The sequence below is a fragment of the Selaginella moellendorffii genome, unplaced genomic scaffold (assembly GCF_000143415.4).
Source record: "Selaginella moellendorffii unplaced genomic scaffold, v1.0 SELMOscaffold_25, whole genome shotgun sequence".
NCBI lineage: Eukaryota > Viridiplantae > Streptophyta > Lycopodiopsida > Selaginellales > Selaginellaceae > Selaginella > Selaginella moellendorffii.
The window spans coordinates 314,576-335,172 of record NW_003314286.1 but is presented as its reverse complement, the minus strand read 5'-3'; positions in this window follow the sequence as shown (position 1 = coordinate 335,172).

Sequence of the window (20,597 nt, the reverse complement as noted above, 5' to 3'; positions counted from 1 at the left end):
GTCTTACATTAGACCATTTGCTCTATATATGATCTAGGGTTTTTGGGTTAATTAAATATGCATATTTATGTATTCCATGCACTCATAATACAAAAGGGTAATTAGATAAGTTTTGGTTTGTTTAAGCAAAACCTGTAAGGTAAATATTCTAGAATATTCTACCATCTTGAAATAAGATTAATATTTATTTATAGATTATATATATATTTATAATTATTGATCAATTGGATTATTCAAAAATACTAAATAAGAATGACACTATTATTATTGCTGCATACAACATGCATAAAGTTTTTTTTGTGTATTGCATTGTAGCGCACTTGAATTTAGTGCCGAACTCCAAGCCCATTGTGCTACAAACGAGGGTCCGGTACAATCCCACAAGCATCAGCTCCCCGTATCCAGCACCTACATGCAAAATGGTGTTAGACGGAGTCTGGCACAATTTTGGCATACCAATGGCCTAACGCGAGGAGGAGGGTACTCCACCGACTAGAGTAGCGTGGAGCTTGGGCTTAGACCCAAGCCGGACGCAGAACAAAGAGCGATACAGCCCAGCAGAAGCCAAACTAATGTCTCAAGTGGTCGGACATGCATTCTAACCACTATCTCTACTATACATTTGCAGCCCCCCCCCCCCCCCCCCCGTGAGGGACACATGCTTTGGGCTTTTGCCCCAAACCTCCCTTAGTACCAGGAGTTAGTCTCTGGGAAAAGTTCGAAACTTACTAAATATGGAATATCCTTAGATTGCGAATTTAGACACGGGACGAACACCATTGTGTTCAGGCTGATCTCTACATTCCGTAGATATGCCAAATGAGCTAATCTAGACACTTTCCATAAATAGCATTTGAGACCGAAATGAGACCAACACAAAGGGCGTGATAGCAAGGGTGTTTGGCAAACACGGTAAGCTATCATCTAGCGAATATTGAGGGACTAGTCTCAATATCGCAAGGGTTCCCAACACTAGCAAGTGCAAGTCAACATCATGAATTTCTCATCACTGTGTCAAGTATGCTTGACTTAATGACAACTTAGGATTTCCTTCCTTAGTGCCCTTCCGGTCTAAGTGCACATGTGCTGACCAGTTTCTCAACTAACTTGGGCAAAGACCATAAAGGGAACCAGCAGTACCGACCTGCTGCTGTCGTGGCAATAAAGAGAGAGTGTCCGTAAGGACTAGCCGACAAGTATCTTTCGATACCCAAAGTCACATTCGCGACACTCTCCCCCCCTTAGGGAAGATTGATGTCCTTGTCGATGTATACCCGAGTCTAGCAAACCGTCAAGGAAATAACTCCGAAAGTTAACGGAAAGCACACTATGTGGGAAACACACCGACTTAAAGGAGTTATGGAACGACCTCTCCTTTACGTCCAAAGATGTTAAGACTCAAACACCCTCCGGCCGTCACCAACAAGGAAATGACTAACAAAGTTAGCCACCCTTGCTGCTCCGGGTACCACTCGGCTTACAAAGGAATGATACATCCCTGCCCGCAGGGACATAGGGAGAAGGCCAAAGGCCCAACTTCCCCTGAGCAAGAAATCAACCCTATTGGGAAGATTTAGACAACTACTATAAACTGGCAGATTAAGTTGTTTACACAACCACGCCCCTTTTTGAAAATGAGTCAACGAGAGAGAGGCGGGGACTTGTGATTAGTCTATAATAGTTATCCCCATGGTTATGGATTGAACCCATGCACCGAAGTGCCAAAGTCAGCCTGCCAAAACTAACCCAAGTACGAACGAACGATAGAAACGACACTTTGATTTATAAAAATATATTATTTTATTAAATTGCAAGATTTATTACAAGATTTACAAAAGCTATTTTTTATTACTATTCTCATACTCCGTGACAAGCTTATGGGCATGTGTAAGATTACTAAGAGGTTCCCAAGTTGATTCACAAGTCGGGTAACCTTTCCACTTAGCTAGATATTCCTTCGCACGACCACCACATGCCTTACGAGACAAAAGGATAGCCTCAACTTCATACTCCGGTTCACCATCAATAACATCTGGAGCTGGACGAACATCCCTAGAGCGGCCAAGATCTTCATGATATGGGGCCAGTAAACTTAACTTGGTACCAAACAACTGGAACAGAGTGCCCCAAAACTTCCCCGTAAATCTTGAATCCCTATCTGAGATCATCTCTTCGGGAAGACCACGAACCCGCACTACTTTATGGAAAAAGAGCTTTGCTACTTGTTTCGCATTCACTGTTCCCACAGTTGGAATGAAGTGTGCAATCTTTGACAATCGATCCACAACCACCATCAAAGTATCATAACTCTTAGACTTCGGCAAGCAAATGACGAAATCAAGTGTCACACTCTGAAATGACCAGGCTGGTACTAAAATGCACTGCAACTTTCCAGCCTGCTTCTCAGTTTTACGCTTACATTGCTGGCATATAGGGCAGGAACGGACATAATCCGCTACATCACCTTCCATACCAGACCAAAAAAATCCCTTTTTCAATGAAGCCAGAGTCTTTCGCTTTCCACCATGGCCCGCTGCTGGAACATCATGATGTTCCCGCAGAAACAACTGTTGCAGATCCTTAGAGGGAAGATACAATCTTTCTTGCTTATAGAATATAAGCCCATCCCAAACTGAGAAGTGAAGCTTCGCATTAGTGCGACTAGCAACTTTTGCTGCTTTGCTACTAGGGCTCTGCTTCAACAACCCCGCACGGCATAAGATTGCCTTCACCAATAGATCACTTCCATACGAAGCCCGAACGTCTTCTAACCAGTCTGAACTGATTGCCGATATCGCCCAGAACTGAGCCTAATGACTCAATGCATCCGGGACAATATTGTCTTTACCAGGTTTATATATGATTTCAATATCATATCTAGCAAGCTTCTCTTGCCAACGAGCCTGCTTCGGCATAAGCTTAGGCTGTGTAGCAAAGTAGCTTAGTGTGTTATTATCTGTATAAACCTTGGTATGTCCACCCAAGTAGTGTCTCTAGTGTTCCAAGGCCGACACTATAGAAAACATCTCTTTCTCATGCGTTAGCCATCTTCGTTGAGTTCCATCCAATTTCTTGGAATAGAACGCAATGGGACAACCATGTCGCCTTAGCGTAACACTAACCACTTTGTCACAATCTTGCTGCAACACGGCACCAATAACATAGCCAGACGCATCACAATGCACTTCAAAGGGTTTATCAAGATCTGGGATCCTAAGAACAGGAACTGTAGTCAAGATCTCCTTCAACCGTACAAAAACACACTGACAAGCTGGTGTCCAATGAAACGGAATACTACTCTATGTCAACTCAGTCAAAAGAAGAGCAATTCTTGCAAAATTGCGGACAAACTTGTAATAGTATCCCGCCAAACCGAGAAAGGAGCGAACATCTGATACAATGGTCGGGACTTCCCAGGACTTCACTGCTTCCACCTTCTTTGGATCGACTTCAATCACACCACCACCAACTATATGTCCGAAAAAGTTTACGCGCAATTAACCAAAAGTGCATTTACTTTCCTTAGCATACAATTTGTGTTTGCGCAACTTCTGAAACACCAGCTCCAAGTGTTTCAAATGATCCTCCAACGTTTCGCTGAAGACTAGAACATCGTCGATACATAGGACAACAAATGTGTCCAAATAATCTCCAAATATTCTATCCATCATAGTGCTGAACGTTGCTGGAGCATTGCATAACCTGAATGGCATGACAAGGAAACTCATAAGATCTGTACTGAGTCTTAAAGGCTGTCTTCTCCACATCCTGATTTGCCACTCGTATCTGATGATACCCGGACTGCAAATCAATTCACGTAAAATACTTAGCCTTTAAGAGTTGGTCAAACAAGTCATCAATGCGAGGCAAAGGATAACTGTTTTTAACCGTGATCTTGTTGAGTGCCTGATAGTCAATACACATCCTCATGGTTCCATCCTTTTTCATAACAAAAAGGACCAGCGCTCCATAAGGTGACTTGCTGGGTCGGATATGACCTTTGTCAAGAAGCTCCGTGAGTTGTTTCTTGAGTTCAGCCATCTCCTTGATGTTCAACCAATATGGAGCTTTCGTAGGTGGTTTAAAACCCGGAATAACCTCAATCCGATGATCAACCTCACGGCTAGGAGGTAGCCCTGGTGGCAAATCCTTCGGAAAGATATCCTGATTCTGCACCAACAACTCCAATATCTTCTGTGGTACAGGATCAACCCCATCACCAATTCGAACTAAGTCACCAGCACCCTTAGCTTCCATCACTTGAACCCAAAAGGTCCGACATCCCCTCTTAGCTGCTTTTTGAGTGGCCCTCGCAGTTAAGAACTTTGCATCCCAATCTTTTGAGGAACGCTTTTGCAACTGGAAGGACACATCAGGACGTCCTTCTGACTTCAACGTGATATGACTTTGTCCAGCACCATAAATCCCTTTTATATACTTGTTGAAGTGATATACCAAACACCATCTGAAAATCTGGTATCTTCAACACTACCAAGTCCACTCTTTCTTTCCACTTGGATATCTTTATTGGAATATCACTCACAAACTTTCTGGCTACTTGCTCACCTTCTGCAAACCGGAAGTGCATAGGTGACATTTGCTCATTCAATCCTAACAACTTAACTAAGTCTTCGGATATCACGCTGTGTATAGCTCCCGTGTCAATCATCACTCGGATTCGGTGTCCACGGACAAAGCCTACCAGATACATCAACAGATCAGTGTTTGCATTGACTGCAAGAAAAGCTTGAGGAAAGCAACGAAAGTTACTCACCTCTTCTTCCTTATAGTCTGCATTGACCAACTCGTCAACCCCTTCAGCTTCACCACCACCGTCTTCCCTCATGACATTAACCCGAGACCTTGTCTTATGCTTGTTGGGACATTCCGAGGACCTATGTCCCGACTCTCCACAATGGAAGCAATGACCCACACTACCTGTTCCACTAGGAGCAAGTTTTGCAAGTTGCTGCTGCTTATACCCACCAGGAGGAGGAACAGAGGGCCTAGGACCAGAAGAAGCTGCTAGTGGTCTCCAACCACCACCACCTTTGTTAACCATTGCTTGTGAGCCTCCAGGGCGAAACCTACTTTCCACCCTCTATTTCCGATCACCTTGTTTATTCCTAGAATTTTTATTCTTATCTGAGTTACCAGCATACGGTTGCTGATATTGTTCCATGAGTGAGTGACTAAAGGCAACTTACTGTGCTGCCTCCTTACACTCCAGGTACGTCTTTGGCTTAAACTTCAAAATCTCATTGTGAGAAAGTGAACTTGAAAATAGCTCCGAGCATCTTTGTCACTCATATAATGCGTTTCTGAGCAAACGCATTAATGTAATGCATGAGATCCCCTCGCTGCTTTAATTGCCGCAGCTCCGCGTGAAGTCTCAGACCAAGATCATCCGGCAAGTACTCCTTACGGATACGAGACCGCATCTTGGTCCAACTTCTAGTCTGCCCTTTTTCAACACACACTTGGCGCCACCAAGTTTTGGCATGATCGGTGAGAAAGGATTGCATGCACGCAACTTTCGTACGATCATCTATGTCTACCGCTATGAAGTAGTTCTCCATATCGTAGACCCAGTCTTTCAAAACCTGATAGTCCCGCATGCCTCTGAAGTTGGGTGGTTTCGGAGGCTTGAACTTTGAAACTCGTGCAACTGGGGGCAGTTGCAGAACTTCATCATCCTCAGAACTTGAAGAGGAGTCCAGTTGCTTAGGCTTAGCTGGTTTAGCTGCCTCAGCCTCTTTCTTCCTCTTCTTGTTCTCGTTCTTCAATTTGCGAATCTCCCTTCGCAAATTCTCAATCTCAACTTCTTGAGTCGTACGCTGTAGTGCTGCAGCATTTGGCTCTTCCTCTTCTGACTCGGCCTCAGCCTCTTCCGCAACATCTCTAGCAGGAGTTTCCTCCTCTCGATTCACCTGTCTAGAGGTTTCAGTGTCATCAGCACGGTTCCTCTTCACCATCCTGCTAGCTGCATACATGTCTCTATCAGTAATTGAACATACATACAACATTCTTACCGAATGGTGCAATCCAACTAATCCTACACAGGTTGCTTTGGATCTACTAGAAAAGTCTCTGCGTATGCAACTTGAGTCAGAAAATCCGACAAAAGTTGGAAAGGAATCGCTGAGACAATTCTTCTGATACCAAATGTAGTGCACCTAAATTTGGAGCCAAACTCTAAGCCTGTTGCGCTACGAACGAGGGTCCGGTACAATCCCACGAGCACCAGCTCCCCGTATCCAACACCTGTACACAAAATGGTGTCAGACGGAGTCTGGCACAATTTTGGCATATCGGTGGCCTAACGCGAGGAGGAGGGTACTCCACCGACTAGAGCAGCATGGAGCTTGGGCTTAGACCCAAACCGGACGCAAAATAAGGAGCAACACAGCCCAACAGAAGCCAAACTAATGTCTCAGATGGTCGGACATGCATTCCAACCACTATCCCTACTATATATTTGGAAGCCCCCACAGCCCCCCCCCCCTTGAGGGACACACACTTTGGGCTTTCACCCCAAGCCTCCCTTAGTACCAGGAGTTAGTCTCTAGGACAAGTTCGAAACTTACTAAATATGGAATGTCCTTAGATTGCGAATTTAGACACGGGACGAACACCATTGTGTTCAGGCCAATCTCTACATTCCATAAATATGCCAAATGAGCTAATCTAGACACTTTCCATAAATAGCATTTGGGACTGAAATGAGACCAACACAAAGGGCATGATAGTGAGGGTGTTTGGCAGATACGGTAAGCTATCATCTAGCGAATATTGAGGGACTAGTCTCAATATCACAAGGGTTCCCAACACTAGCAAGTGCAAGTCAATATCATAAGTTTCTTATCACCGTGTCAAGTATGCTTGACTTAATGATAACTTAGGATTTCCTTCCTTAGTGCCCTTCTGGTCTAAGTGCACATGTGTTGACCAGTTTCTCAACTAGCTTGGGCGAAGACCATAAAGGGAACCAGTAGTACCGACCTCCTACCGTCGTGGCAGTAAGGAGAGAGTGTCCGTAAGGACTAGCCGACAAGTATCTTTTGATACCCGAAGTTACATTCGCGACATGCATGCAATAGTAGTGCTTTCCTATTTAGTATTAATTAAAATGTAATTCTATTTATAATTATTAAATATTTGTTAGGAATAACATGTTTATGTGTAAAAATGTAAGTCACATTTTTATTCAATAATCATATGCCAGAATAAAATTAATTTTTTAAAACGATTATATACTGAAACAAGTTTTAACTAAATAACTTTCTTATAGTAATTATGTTGTGAATATCAATAGTCCAACTCTACTCTCTCATATTTTAGAGTATTAGAGTATCATAAAAACTCCATCTTAAGCCCAAAAATACGCCTTATCGTGGTTAAGTTGTTATTATATTTATTTATAATTGATAAGCACAATATTTTTGCATATCAACCAATAGATGGTAAGAATATCCAAAGTTATTCTAGGTATATTCACTATCACCCAGCCTGCACTTAATTAATATAATAAACTAAAAATAAATAAGAGAAAATAAGTAAAGTAAACATTTCTTGCAAGCACAGATTATTAGTCACTAATTTTAGATATCTTGATAGCTTTTGTGAGGTACATACTAATATTAGTGTAGCAGGATTCTTATAACTATTAGATTGGTTTCAATCTAGACCACTTCCTCTTTTATATAAACTAAAGTTTTTTGGCTAATTGATATGCATTTTTTTATATTCCATACACTCACATTGGTGAAGGTGAGAGGCAGCTTTGATTATCCCTAAGGAGTGCTTGGATTTAGGATTTTGGTTTAGATTTAGCTTTTACATTATTTAAATCTCACTTTCCTTATAATTTTGTATTAATTTTTTCTCTATTGTTTTTTTCCTTTTCATTCATCTTCATGACAGAGTAGTAGCCTCCTCCTCTTTTGACTCTAGAACAGCAATTGGTGCAATTGTAGTTGAACACTTAAACTCAATTGATGATGGTATTTATGGTGCATAGTACAACTCTTCCTACTATTACTGCCAATCCTTGCATTTGGTTAGAGTTCTTTTGTGGGAATTCTGGGGATGATATGTACCACTAGTTTGATCACTTTATGGTGATATTTAGGATGATGTTTGGCACCTATGTGAGTTTTCCATGTATTTCCAAGGGATAACATTGCAATAGTACAATAGTTTGAGTGCAACCACTTTCGTAAATTAAAACATTCTTTTAGAAATCTTCAAGCATGCATTTGGACATATTAATAATTGTGATGATACCTTCTAACAATTGCACTATCTTCATCAAGAGGCGTATAAGTAAATGATGCAATTTGGTGTTTGTTTTTGGAGACTTTTATTTCATGTGGAGCCAAATATATTAAAACAAATCAAGTTAAGAATGTTGTGGCTTTCACTTTGTTAAGATTTTATGGGATTTGTGCATGCACTTGCTTCCCCTTAACAATGTTCTTCGATTGGCACAATATTATAAACCATCACCTCTTTTATTGTTGCATATCCTTCAACTCCACTTTTTATAGTAAATGATTCTATTTTGATAAAGGTTGATGTTGTTACTGCCCATATTCAAGGACAAGAGTGAGGACATGGTTGTGGCCATAATGTTTATTGTTGGGCATGTGATGAGGTTGGCTATACATATTAGTGTTATCAACATTTTCCAGATTGATGTCCTTCATTTCTTGAGTGGAGGCTTTGACATCAATAACATTTTGTTGGTGCTATTGTTCTTGACATAGAGATTCTTTCAAAAAAATAATGAGTTGCGTGAATAATAGAGAACCTTTGCACACATAAGTCAGTGGCTCTTCCATCCTTCTTTCAAGAGCACCATCAAGAGGTTCACTTGGCACTAGTGTTACTTCCAAGTTTGTCTTATAATAAAAGGTCTCCTATCTGTAGCACACGTGGTTTTTACCCTTTATCCTATGGTGATTTACTATAGGGTAACACCACGAAGCGGAACCTAAACCCTCTTTATGCCACGTGACATATGCCACATGTCATATGCCATATGTCCAAAGGACAGTGGTGCGGAACCTGAGGTTCAGGGCCTTGGGCCACTGAACAAAGGAACGGTGCCAAACTCCCAAGCATGGAGCCAAAGAATGAGGGAACTGGACCACGGAGCAACTCCCGAGCATACAGCCCAAGGAGTAAAGGGACAGGAGCTCGGAGCGACTTGGAACAGTCCTGGAGCAACCAGCATCCCAATGCTAGAACCAACACATAAAATGGAGCCAAACGGAGTCTGGTGTTATTTCGGCATACCGGTGACACAAGGATATGGGTACTCCACCAACTAGCATGGAATGGAATTTAGACTTAAACCCAAGCCGGACGCAGAACAAGGATAGGCATGCAAGCAGGAGCTAGACTATGCCTCAGATTGGTCAGCCATGCCCAACCTATCCACTATCCCTATTATACATTTGGAACCCCCTCACAGCCCCCCCTCCCCCCTTGAGGAACACACGCTTTGGGCTTTCACCCCAAGCCTCCCTTAGTATCAGGAGTTAGTCTTTGGGACAAGCTTGAAACTTACTAAATATGGAATGGTGCTAGATTGCGAATTTAGACACAGAACGAACACCATTGTGTTTAGGACAATCTTTACATTCCGTAAATATGCCAAATGAGCAAATGTGGACACTTTCCATAAATAGCATTTGGGACTGAATTGAGACTAACACAAAGGGCATAATAGCGGAAGGTGTTTGGCAGACATGGTAACCTAAAACTTTTGACAAGGATAATCAACCATTCTAGATGATAGTCAATCATCATCAATGATTACTAGATGCAAAAACCAACTTCAACATCAAAGGTAATAAGCCAAAATGCCTTTCTCAACAACTCCTAACAAATGGAACAATGAGCATAAAACTCAAAGAACCAAAAGTTCGAAGAAGTCTATAACCAAGTCTTGCCTAACAATGATCATGAGTCTTGCATGAACTAATGTGAATGCTAAAAAAGAAATCATGGTACAACCCACAATATCCTCCTCAACACATCTATAAACTAAACTTCATAATGTTAGAGCTAATGAAGAGCATGTCTGCATCAATCCAAAAGCTAAGCACAATGGAGTTATACTCAACAAGTGATCACCAAATGATCCTCTATGAATCCATCTATAACAAAACGTAACTCATTTCATAACAAGCATAAGAAGAATCATCAATAATTGATATATCTCAATTGAAATCCAGCAAAGGATTCAAACATTTCAATATCGATCACTAACTCTTCATCTCGTAAAGCTAGCATAGTCTACGACTAAATCACTTTTCAAGGAAAAGCTAAAGCTCAACCCCTACTAAACAATCTCGTTTAGAACACAACTAACTTAACTTGCCATTTAGTTCATTTGAACGTCGATACAGTTGCTAACTAGCAAATGCACAAATGCCAATAACACAAAGCCATAGCTAAACCATCAATACTATCTTTATTGAGACTAATGAAACTCAATATCAATCCAAGAGACATCTTATTTCACTCAGATATCAATATCAATAATGTCAATGACAAAACATCACTTCAATGCCATTAACACCATAACAAAGCTAAAAGAAAGCAAAAGTGAATCACCACTCAAAGCTCTCTAGCAACCAAACTAACCAAATTCGAAGATACTTTAGTTAATATCTGAGACTAATCCTCCAACAATACTCAGTTACAGATAACACTTCCTCAAGGAGTGAATCACAACATCCAAGACTTAATGAAATCCAACACCACGAACTAAATGCAACCAAATGATATCGACAAGGTAGAGTCGATATACCAACATGGAAAAACCATGTAAGTCTAACGATACGATCCTTTGCAACACCATCTAGTAAAGCAAACCTATCACTGCTAAATCATCATTGAGTGAAGTAAGTGTCAACAATCTCTTTAACAAGGTTTACAAGCACTCTTTCAACTTGCCTTCATAAGACCCAAACACTAAACTCATGCTATTGAGTCATATACTTGTCCAATATGAACATAATATCCCATGCATGAGATAAAGGTTCATGGACAAGCATAAACTAAATGACCACTCGAATCCAACTCAATTGCGATAAGCTGACTAACACATCTAGTCAATAGCTTTGAGCATGGAAGAGGCTAGCTATGCATAATCAACACCCAGTCAAAACTAAAGTGAAGACCATAAGATGAACTCATATAAAAAACATACCTCCTCATAAACAAAGCTATAGTACGGGTACTAACATCTCAAATTCAAACAACTAAGTTGGACATCACCATCCTCAGCCAAGGTGTAGAGCTACCAAGACTAAGTCAAGATCAGTAAGAGCTTACTACTCTCATAGAGTCTTAGCAAAATGCAAGGTGCAACTTACCACCAAGAAAAATGCTATAGAAAAAAGGCACAAGGGTCACCTTTCTAGAAAAGCGCAAAGGCCACTTTTCTACACCAACTCCAGACTTTATCCAACCTAATTGCTTTAGCCCCAAAAGTTAGCATCCCTTTCGAGCCGTATCATACAAACTACATACTAAGGTCTAAGTTAACCAAAGTTAATTCCAACCCCTTCACTAGTTTGTACTAGCTTACGAAAATGGATGGTTTTCGGGCAAAGTGATCAACAAATCAACCATTGGAAAAGTCTAAGAAAATTTGTGGAAAATTTTCCATCCTAAAGAAAGAATGACTCTAAATTTAGGAATATAAACTTTCAAGACTCAACCAATTTCCTTCTATTAACAACTTCACATAGGTTCACCTCAACACAAATTCTCAAGACTTATAGTATGCTTAAGCCACGAACATCTTTACCCATTTTTCTAACATCTGTAAAATGCAAAATGAATATCCAAGGCTTGATCACGAAGACTATATCTTCAGATATCCATATTGCATTAACACTCTTTTTCAACTACCTTCAAGATCCAATGTGAAGCAAAAACACTAACAAGAAAAATGACATGGAAAATCAAGCTCTAAAGAAAATTCCTCATCACTTGAATCAACAATGTCATTTTCACTAACACAAGTGCTATCAATGTTAATGCCTCAACTACACACCTTCTCCATCCAAAAGCTCTATTTCGTTAAAGTGGGATTTATTCAGTAAAATGGGACTAGGTACAAATTTTCAAGTATTTGAAAATGACGTGAAATTATATGTTTTTTGTCCAGGGGCTAGACATATCTGGGGCATGGTGACTAGTGCGATGACTTTATGTCCAGACTGAGTCCATCTGGTTGTATAATAAATCTCATTGTCAAGGTGAACAAGCCGAATCTGAAGCTAAAGAAGAGCGATGGCATGCGCGCACACACTATTTGTTTGTTCATTGAGCGTGTGGTGAGCTTTCCAAGATGAACATCATTCCTATTAGCCAGACATATCACTTAATGGTGAGAACATTTAGATATTATTCAATGTTATCTTTTTCTAACGAATCTAATTGTGAAGGTGTAGCAAGAGGCATTGCTAGTCTGGAGAAGTCATTTAACTCATTTGACCACCCTTAGTGTATTTTCATGAAACTAAATAACATTCATATTATTAAGGAATTTCTCTAGTACCTTTTTTTTACGACATAGAGGCTTGCATTTCTTTCAAAGGTGATTTAGTAAAAGGCCTGAGGGCACATGCCATTCTATTTCTCAGACCGGTATTAAGATATACTAGTGCAAAGGGAAAAAGGTATTTGGTGATCAAGTAAATGGCATGAGGGCACACGCCATTATAAGCCTAAGCGCTAGTGGACACCTCCTTTTTGGTACTCTCAGCGGTACTATCATCCTTCTCCGGGTCAGTTGTTTTGCTTTGGATTGTTGTCTCTGACGTTACTGGGGCGTTCTCGATAGTTGTTAATATTGCCGTTTGTTCAGAAAAATGATCACCTGGAGTATAGTACGGGGAGTTTGGAAGACATATATTCTACATCTTCACCTACCTCCTTCTCCGTCTCCTTTTCTGCCTCACTTACAGATTTTGTGCTTGCCATGAGAACGCTCTTCACCCTAAAATATGGAGTTCGTTGTGTTATAAAAGGAAACCAACACACACGCTGCAAGGGAATGATGGTACATAAAGTACGTAAGCCCACAATATGAGTTTATGTGCCATTAATATGGGCCACACGCCATATTATTAGATTTATGCACGTGTGATTGGTAAATGCATATGTCACATCATCTTTGTTTTACCTCACACACTATATCAGGCCTCCTCTGATTCAGATTCGGATTGTTCACCTTGAAATAAAATATATTAGAAACTTAGTAAAGGAATATTAATGAATCTCACCTTGAACCCGGGTTATGAATGCTCTTGCATGGTCTGGCAAGGTGATGGTGGCACTCTACTTCCGCATCCAACCATGCACAACATTATCCACCGATATGCTCATGCTGGGATCCCTTGGATTTAGCACCCATCTCTTTTCTAGGCAATCCTTCGTATATCCGGAACTTGGCTTGAACCACTCCACAGTTACATTGAAGGAGTTAGTTTCCGCGTCCTCCTCTGCATCAGTGATGCAGCGCCCCACCCATATCATTTGTTTTTTATTACTGGGTCTGACAAGCACGACCATTCCTTTGCAGACCTGTACTGGATTGAATGCTGAATCCGGCTTCTTGTTCCTCGGCCCATAATAGTGATCCTCAACATCGTTATCTGTCACTGCATTTCCAGACGACATTGTTCCGCTACTATCTGGTGCTCTGGGTTCTGGCCAAAAGGACTCTTCCAATTCTTCATATACAACCGGCCCATTTTGGATAGCAGATATAATCTTCTCCCAGTATTCGAGCAAAGGCTTGCACCTCTGAAAATAGGATTCTCCACCAAACACCAACCCCCTCTTCCAGAAGGCAATATGCTGTCTAATCCCGGCCACTATACTTTCCTGGTCTTTGAGTCCATCCGGGTGCATCGGCCGTGGGGAACCCTGAGGAATCATAGGTTCCCCAGTTATGGGATCTCTCTTGAAGAGTTCAATGCCGTCCACTAGCAGCCACACTGTGTCCCATTCTCTCATCTTGTACCTCATCACTGAGCACCGTCACACATGCTGAAATGAAACTGAAGAGGCTTGGAGTGGCCAATCAGCGTTTCGGATCCGTCCCTGATGTAGCCTCTTACAAACCCCTTAAAGTCTGGAACCTCTGTCAGAAGTGCAGCTTCAACAGTGCCTTTGATGCAATTTTGGAATTCATCGTAGAGTTGTGGGAGGGTGAGGACATTGGATCGCCGGAGGGACTTTGCCAGGTGACTGAACATGGCATCGACGTCTTCATGAGTGTGCCCAACCATGAGAAAGCCAAGTGTAACCGTTTCAAATATGCCTTTGGCAACAAGCATCGCCAAGTACGCGAAGACGTACATGTTTTTGTTCTCACTGCCAGCATTGTCTGTTTGGAGCAGAAGATGGGGTGGAAGGCCACATCGGCCGCAAGAACTTCCTTGAGATTCTGCTTCGTTTGGATGAGGCTGTGCATTCACCGGGCGACCAGCCTCGTCGGAATGGCATGAGGCCTCACGTGATAACCCTACAATCTGACGGCCAACATATTCACTGGGATGGCATGGGGCCCCACGCGATACTGCAAGCCTTTGCTCCTCCTCCAGCTGAACCCTGTATGGGGTTCGATCGACAAGGGCCTTATGCAAGGGTTGGCCGTTCAGCTCAGTCTGCGCACTTTGCAGAGACCTTAAGTGTTTTGCTAGGGACGCAATCATCATGTTTGCACCCCCGCCACCCCATAGAGGTACAAAGAAGTTCCCATAGTTCTGGGCACCATGCCCATGAGCGATTATGCCAAACAGAGACACAGGCAGCTGCATGGATGAAGAGATTGCCTTGGGGGCAGGATTGAGTCGAGGTAAGCATGTCTTTTTCTGGTCCATTTTGTCGTGGATGATGCAGAGGTAAGAGTCAGGTCTCTCCATGGAGAGAATCCTGTTATGATAATATGCAGTCCTGCAGCTTCTCTGCTCGATGTTGTGGTCGAGCCGCCTTCTAACCAACGTCTCTCGCTCTTGAGCGCTGCAAGAATTCTTCAACAAAGCCATTTTGATAGCAGTGCACTCGTCACACTTTGAAAAGCTGGAGTACTTTCCTATACTCACATCCCTGAACCTGTTGCTCCACAATCTACTAAATCTAGATTGGCTCAGCTTCCTGTAGCCATTACTCTGGAGTTCCCGATTCACATCTTCCAATATGGCCCCCTTGGTATACATGGAAGGGAGAACTCGTTGGGTGTCTCGTGTTCCATCTTCCAAGAGGCGGGTTTTATGTGGTTGCTGCTCGCTACATGTCTCGACAAACCTCTTGAAGATTGCCTCTCCATATACAACATGACCCCTGGTTTTGTGCGTACTGTCGTTCCCATGGACTGCCTGTTGAACCCTTTGTTCCTCGAACTCAGTTTTGATTCTGTAGAATGTGGTTTGAGGGACTCCATAAATGATTCTCCATGCCTTCATGTAGACCAAACCCCTCTGGAAGACCATGCCCCCCACCTGATGTTCTGAAGCATCAACAGATGACCGTAATGCCTTGTAGTGGTGTTTGATTGTGAATCCTTCACATTCTCAAACACTAAGTGCCTCAATTTCCACCGCACAATGCTTCCAATAGTCAGACTGTTTTCTTCTGTGTCAACAACCTCTAAAATCGCAACTCCAATATCATCCCAGCCCAATTCTTGATTAGCAACCGCATCTCTTGGATCGACAACTGTGGCTAAGCCCTCAGCTACCACCTCCCCCTCGGGGTTGTTTAGAAACACCTTCGCCTGAATCCATGTAGCACGGTTCTTAAGATCCACGGAGGGAACATGCGTCGCACTTGCGCTGTCCCCAACATCTACTTTCTTCTGAAGATTTTTCAAGGCAACAACAACATTTACCCCGACGACCATCTCTCCTCGTTCAATAGCGACCACATTCCCATCGAAGACAGTCTCTACTGATACAGCAGCATTGCCTTCCCCAAGCCTTTGACAGTGTATAACAAAGTTCCGATCCATAGACACAAGGGTCCCTTTTGCAACTCTCTTCCCACCATTCAAAATGTAAACCTTTTCCCCAACCCTGAAGGCCATTCTAAAAGTGCAGAAAAGAAGTTAAGACCATACAAAAAATGATTGGAGAATGGCCTAAATCATAACATACCAAACAACCTCAATAGCATGAGGCCACATGCCATTATTCAAACATGCTATTGACACCCACGTGAAATTTTGCATTCACAAAATTGGCATGAGGCCTCATGCCATCTTGATATACACACAGCTGCAGGCAAGTAAAAACATACATGACAATACGCTAGCCATGAAATTGCAAGGGCCCAAGATGGCATGTGGCCTCATGCCATTTCTAAATGTGGTCCTAAGCCATTCCATGGTGAACATACCAGGAAGCACAAGTGCCGAATATCAAGAGGAAGCGGTAGCCACACCAAAGACAGTGCCGCTCGCAACACCGCAACTACTCGTAGCGCCGCTCGCAACACCGCAACTGCTCGTAGCGCCGCTCGCACAAATTGCCACTCGCATAAACTGCCGCTCGCAATGGCGCTCGCAATGCCGCAACCGCTCGTATACGCATAAACCATAGCCCACAACGCCGCTTACACAAGCAGCGCTCACTGCGCTCAGCGGAACCAGGAACACGGCGCACAAAAATGATAGACCTAGGAATGAGTTCGAGAATTCAAAAATAACACACGCTTGAATGTCACATCAAATCCTCTGACAAACCAGATTTTATGACTCCTTTGACAAATTTCAAACTGAGTAGCTTCTAGACTTTGCTGTCGGAGGTTGAACTTTGTCACATCATGTCCTTGCCTCGATCCAGCTGTGCCATGTCAGTGATTCGAACTTTGCCATGCCATGTCAGCGATCCGTGCCAAGATTATTCGCCGTGTAAAGGAATAATTATGCTCTGTGTGTACGTCCATTTATGGCAATATAAGGCCACACGCCATTCAAAGAATAATGCTAGTCGAGCATTTTTTGGTGCATTTTTGGGTTCAAAATTGCATGATCCCACACGCTATAAAGTTTATCTGTACCAAAAATAGAAACAGCTTTATTTACTTGGGAATTTAAGTGGTTGAGGCATTTTTAAACTTACAAACACATGCCCTACTTACATTCCTTTGGCTGCTTAAAATTCAAAAATATTATAAACCTTTCTTTTTGCATTTTCAATGTTTTCAATTATGGTTTTTGATTTTCGCAGGACCAGCCTAGTAATCTATTTGCATCCCGTCATGTTTATAGCTAGCTTTCGTTTTTCCCCTTCGCTAGCCTGAGATACATCTGCTCGGCATCTGCCTCTTACAGCATTTGCCCAGAAAGGGCATCTTTCTTCACGCAGCATTTGCCACATGTTTAGGGTTTAGGGTTTAGCAATTCAGTAGCTTGATAAACATGCAAATATAGAACTTGATGCAAAATCCTTTGATATGTCACAATGCCCCTAGGACCATAAACACATTTCAATAGAGAGGGTCCTTTCATTTCATAACTCCTTACGTAGATCTTGGTGAAACCAGAGTTAGTGAAGTTAGTTTCTTGTGATCCCGCATCTGATTGTGATGTCCCTTTGCAGTGTCGATGGAAAGGTCAATGCACACCAAACTGTAAAATCTTGGAGCAAAATAACGGTCGGATCTATGGCAAATGCCCCTGAAACATTGTAAGGCTTGTGTGGTCTCATGTGGTGTCCGATCGAGATGCTTCTTTGCAGGGTCATCAAGAAAGACATTGTATACCATTCTGTAAAATCTAGTTGCGATCTAACGGTTGGATCTCCAGAAAACTCAAAAAAATCTCGCGCGTGTCAGAATATCCTAGGAATATACTCCTATGTGCCCCTGAAAATGGCATGCGGCCCCACGCCATTCACGAGATAACGCCAGATGACACCGAGAATTTTTTGGTGCATTTTTTGGGTTCAAAATTGCATGAGCCCACACGCTATAAAGTTTATCTTTCCCAAATAGAGAAAAGTTTATCTGTGTCATGTGAGGTAGTTACAGTCCTTTGTGCTCGGCATCTGCCTCTTGCAGCATTTGCACTGAAAGGGAATTTTTCTCCATTCAGCATTTGGCCCTGAAAATGGCATGCGCCCACATGCCATTCAAGGAATAACGCCACAGGACGCCTGGATTTTTGGGTTTAAAATGTTTAGGGTTTTTTGGGTTTTTTTAAAATATTTTGGGTCCAACGTTTTTTGGGTTTCTTTGGTTCAAAATTGCATGAACCCACACGCTATAATATTGATTTGAGAGAAAAATAGAAACAGATAGAATTTCTTTATTTAGCTGAACATCTGCCATTTTTGGAAATACAAGATGCTTTGGAATATCCAATCATGCATGGTATAAATATAGCGAGGGTATTAAATGATATCCCAATCATGATCTTTCTTTTGGATTTCGCGTGCATGCAGTCCGATGAATGATGACGTTGCGGATTTTTTTTGGATTTTGCGTGCTTGCATGCGCACGGCAATCCAGAAATTAATGGTGGCGCCCAAGTCCGAGGAATGATGACGTGGCGGGATTACCAACCGTTGTGACATTTCGCGCGTGTGAGGTTAGGTTTTGCATTTTGCTTCGTGCTCACGCTCGCGCTCGCATCACACTCGCGCTCCCGCTCGCATCGCGCTCCTACTCGCGATCACGCTCACTTCTCTACAGGTTTCTCGTGTGCATCGGCGTCCACTCGCGCTTGCATCACACTCGCGCTCGCATCGCGCTCGTGTGCATCGGCGTCCACTTCAAGACACACCCAGTTTGTAACTTCGCCGCCAACTCCGCCGCCCACTCCGCCACCCACACGCAGCCCACTTGGCGTCCCGGGAGATTTCAGCGCCACTCTCCAACTGTAAGTGGCAGAGTAGCCTTGCTGCTACGATCCGCTGCACACACAGTGCACATTCGCCAGCGAGTCTGGCCTCGATTGTCACGGCCTCCATTCGGCTTCAAATAGTAAGTCTTTTAGGCCAAGTAGAAAATGGCATGAGGCCACATGCCATTCAGTAGCAACATTGGCATGCACCGATTGGGCTCTCGAGTGCAGTCCGGTTACAGATGGCGTGTAGCCTCACGCCATCTTAGGATGCAGCCTCAAGACATCTGATGCAGTGGTGAATGGCGTGTGGCCTCACGTTATTTCCAGCTGCTAGCTTTTCATCTGTCAGCTCTAATTGTTGTGCATTTCTGAACAGGCGAGGAATTGCGTTCTTCTTCCAGCCATTGTCAATGTGGATGCAGAGAAGGGGGAGGAGCTCACCAGTTGGACTTTCGGGATGGAAGGCGAGGATCTGATGCTGTACAACACAGATGGTGGGAGAAAAGAATGCATGGGGATCCTCATCCAAGTGACAGACACTCCATGCAGTTCCATGCAAGAATATGGACTGGCACTTGTGGTAGAGACAGCATCCGCCTTCAAGATCCACCTTGCACATCCTAGCGGCTTCCCGGAGGGGGGCAGCGGCTATGAGGAATTCCTAGAGGGAGCTAGGGAGAGGTTGTCCAGGAGGCCCACAATTTCAAAGACGCTGCGGGTCTATGAAGATCACATGGAATCCACGGACCTCACCTACGGCGATGTTCAAAAACTATATTCCAACATTGAGCCGTTGAGAGTGCCTCCAGTTCGCGAAGCGAAGGGGAAGGGGGTCGATCTGGAAACTACCCCGAAGCTGAAAAGGGTGGTCAAGCTCAAGCCGACGTCCGACTCTTCTGCTCCAAAAAAGAAGCTACTCGGTGATGCCATTGCCTCGGGTTCGAACACTACACCCACCAAAAAGAAGAGCCGCAAAGAGCAGAAAGAGCAAGAAGAGGCAGCAAAAATCGTCGTAGATAATAGTACTTGTTACTATTCCAACAAAGTATATACAATCGACGTGAGCCGTATCGACATCCAAAGCAAATACAACCACAGGCTAGTATCTGATGAGTGGGTGGAGAAACTGAAGCAGAAGATGCTGGCAAGTCCAGTAACACCCGACATCGCAGATGTGATCCCCTACTACCAAACAATGAAGGGCGAGACGAGGTTTCCAAACTTGATCAATAGGAAGGTGTTGGACGATCAGAACATCCGGTTCTATGCCGTCTCCGGGCAGCATTCTAGCTTGGCGATGCAAGAGATAGTTCTGGATATTATGGTGGGCGAGGAGGTGAAGAAAGTCTTCAAGACAAGAGTTGTCCGCCTGATAAAAGGCAACTCGCCCCTCCGATCTATCATATACATCTCCCACACGCAGAATGTCAAGCAAGAAACGTGCTACAAATCGGGTCTGCATGAGACATTGGCACGAACACGGAAGCTCTGGGTTCAACTGAAGAAGCCACAAAAACCAGGACAAGGACGTGCACTAGCAACTAGCGCCTGGCAGGTAAGCCTCGTTGCATGTGGCATAGCATGTGGCCTCACGCCATTTCCATTGCAGGAATTCTCGAGTCTTCTCTCGAAAACACTGGGGGTCAATGACACACTCAACATCCATAACATTCTACTCGCAACAAAAGTTGTTTTTGACAAATGGGTAGATGTGCTG